Source organism: Gossypium raimondii, chromosome 11 (genome assembly GCF_025698545.1).
Source record: "Gossypium raimondii isolate GPD5lz chromosome 11, ASM2569854v1, whole genome shotgun sequence".
In the NCBI taxonomy this organism is placed as follows: domain Eukaryota; kingdom Viridiplantae; phylum Streptophyta; class Magnoliopsida; order Malvales; family Malvaceae; genus Gossypium; species Gossypium raimondii.
Window position 1 is genome coordinate 12,237,388 of NC_068575.1, and position 3,698 is coordinate 12,241,085.

Here is a 3,698-nt window from a genome sequence, read left to right on the forward strand (position 1 = left end):
TCCTTTAAGCGCCACAAAAGAATTAAATTTAAACGGTGTCGTTTTGATGGGATATCAGTTTTGGGGTATATCCTGACCCAACCCTAAATGCCCTTTTCACAAATCCTAAGTGTTTCAAGCATCTCCGATTTCCCTCATCCGTTTTCTTCATCTCTTTCAAATTTACATTTGGGTGTTTCGCTTCCTAGCAAAAAAACCATTAAAAAGGGTTCATACATTGTATTTGTTGAAAACATTTAACATTATTTGCGGCAAAGAAGAGGGAGAACGTGGAGGAACATCATTTAAGGTTCGAATGCCCGATTCTGTGTATTTATACATTGGGTTTTGTCTTATTTTTTAATTTGATTTTGCTTTGTTATTGTTTGGTGATACTGGAATTAAAAAAATGGTATTTTTCTTGTTTAGGGTTTTCGGTCTTCGACTGTTTTGTTCATCCTCCTGGAGGTACATTACTGCTTCGATTGTTCATTTATTTTGTGAACGGTTTCATTGGTTAGGAACTGATTTTAAGCTGTTTCTGTTTAGGGTTTCATTTCTATCAATTTCATTGCTTCCATTTCACTTTTCTTCATCCTTCTGAAGGTACAAAACTCATGCTTTCATTTAATTCCATTGTTTTCATTATCAGTGTAACGAGTTAAATGGGTTGGACTAAATGTTAAGATTCCATTTATTCTCTGTTGGTGTCGGTGAATTCATTTGGTTCTGTTTTTTTAGTATGAAATTTGATGTCTACTTTAGGGTTTACTTTAATAATTTATAAAAATGTTCTATTAAATGTGGTGCAGCCGATTACATTTCCAGGTAATGAATTGGATTTTTAAGTTGAATTTTATTACACCGTGTTGTTTTTTAGTATGATGAAATAGTTCGATGTACAACACTTTTTGTTTGTTTGTTATAATTGTTTTTCATCCATTTTCTTATTGTAATGTGGGATTATATATATAAAGTAGATTGGATTGGGAACTGTCATTTACCTTCTTATACATGCATATATACATATATATATAAGTGATGAAATGAGATAAGATCAAAGTGATACAATAGTAAAGAAACTAAATTGAAGGAAATTTTGTTAAATTCAGAGACTAAATTTTCATATTAATTGGTAAGGGCGGGGATTTAGAGGCAATTAACATTTGCTTATGACATTTAACTTACACAAATGAAATAATAAACCAGTGGATAGAAGTATAATTGAGGAATATCATGCCAAACATGTTCTTCTCATGTTATTGATAATTTTATCTTATCTACATGAACTGACGTTTTCGAAATTATATAGATGCTTCTCACCGAACCCATTTCTTTCTAATTATAATTTAATTTGCCGAATGAAAATGGGTCAATGTGTTGTAGAATCAGTGTTACCAATTAGTACCTATTCTTGTTTTAAATTGTAATGCATCCATACTATGTTTGTATTATATTGTATCCCATTGTGTTGATTTAACATGTTTAAAAAAAAACATTAGGCCACCATGAAACGCAGTATGATGAATTATTGTTTTGAATGATTATGACATTTTTTTATCTTAATTTTCATATGGATTAATTCCAACCTCTAATATGATTTTAATATTTTACTTAATTGTCTATTTTCATATGTTTTTCTCAGTTACAAGTTATCACTATTTCTTAATTTAATAATGTGTGTTAAAATATAATGTTGGGTTTCAGTTTCATTTTGTGGTTTGTAAACTATTAATTCGGTTTTTAAACTTTCGATTTATGGTTTGTAAGCTGATTCATAATCAGTCCGTTTACAGTTTGCTTAAATCGCAAGATGTACCTCATGTGTTAGGTTTTATTTATTTGAGATGAAATATTTTACTTAATTGGTAACAGTTTTCAATGCTTAGGAAATGAACACAGAATTTTCATAGTCTCTCTACCATGTTAATATTTTCCAGCAGCAACTTAGAAAGGAATATGGTTTGCTACGTTCGTGCAAAAAACGCAATCATTCGTGCCAAAAACGCAAAAAAATTTGGACAGAAATATTATATCATAAATATTAGAATTTATATTCTTCTTATATATTACATATATTAATATGGATATGTAACCTGTATTTCAATTTTGACATAATAATAACATTTTAAATTTTAAAAAAAATTGTCAATGATAATTTAATATCTATTAAAACCAATATTTTTAATATATCACCCCATATATGGTATGGGTATATAACCTATATTTAAAACTTATTACTATAAAATTTATAAGTTCTCTAAATAATTATAAATATTGTTTTATTTTCTATATACGTTTTCTAAATTTATAAGTTTTCTAAATAATTTTTCTAAATTTATTAGTACTAAAATTTAATAGTATTAAATTTATAAGTTTTCTAAAAAGTGTTCTAAATTTATTATTAATAAAATTTATAATTATCAATTTTATAAGTTTTCTAAATAATTATATATTTTAAAATTTAAATATTTTATTTATATAAAATATATATTGTTTTAATATACATAACCAAAATAACTCAAATTTAACAATCATATGATAACTTATAAATAATTTTACATCATACATAACTCTTTGACAATCATTTGCTTACATAATACATAATAATATAATACATAACTTATATATAAGCTTGTATAACTTACATAATAACTTCCATAACTTATATATAATAACATAATAAATTACATAATACATAATAAAATAATACATAATGTTGACACCATTTTTTGGATGAAAACGGGGTCGACTTGGGTTTTGAAAAATGAAAACGGGAGTCGCCACCAATCCTTTTTAATGAGGTGTGATTGGATCACCTTGAAAAGTGGTTGTTTTTAATAAACGGTTTGATTTTATTAAAACAACGATTTTGGTCCACAAAATTCAGAAAAAACGGGTTCGGGAGTCGGTTACGCACGAGGAAGGATTAGCACCCTCGATACGCCCAAAATTGGTACCTAGTTGATTACTTAATGTCTTAATGTCGAAAATTGAGAACTTTGGAGAATTTTAAAAATACGATCATTTTATTAAAACGTTGAAAATTTTCAAGAAAAATGGGATAGTTCACGTTATTCGAGAAAGAAAATCATATCCAGTAAGTTGGGACACAATGTCTCGAATTCCCGATACGCGAATAAAAAATGCTTATTTAAAAGATATTTAATTATCTTGGATTTAAAAAAGGGGGTCATGACCAATAAGTTAGGACGCGATCCTTTTTTAATTCCCGATATCATTTAAAATTTGAGTTTGAAAATATTCACGTGTTTAGATTTATTTTGAAAATCGAAACACAGTAAGTTAGGGCACGATTTTCTCAAATGTAAATACAAAATATTACCTTTATTAATTTTTAGAAAAAAATCCTCATCTCGGGAAAACAACATCTCATATCCAATGCGTTAGGACACAACATATTGAATTCCCGATAATGAGACTTTTATTATTTTAAAAAGAGTAATCTCGATTATTTAGGTTCAACGAAAAAAATCGGAACCCAATACGTTAGGGCTCGATTCTCTCAAAGATCCCAAATATCGAGTATTACTTTTACTTTTAAAATTTTCCTTTTCAAAAATCTGAGTGAAAATGAATATAATGGATAAATAAATAAGTAAATAAATAGATGAATAAATGAATCAAGCAAATAAAATTATAAAATGCAAGAAATGTATGGATGTATACGTGTGTGTATGTATATATATATTATAAGA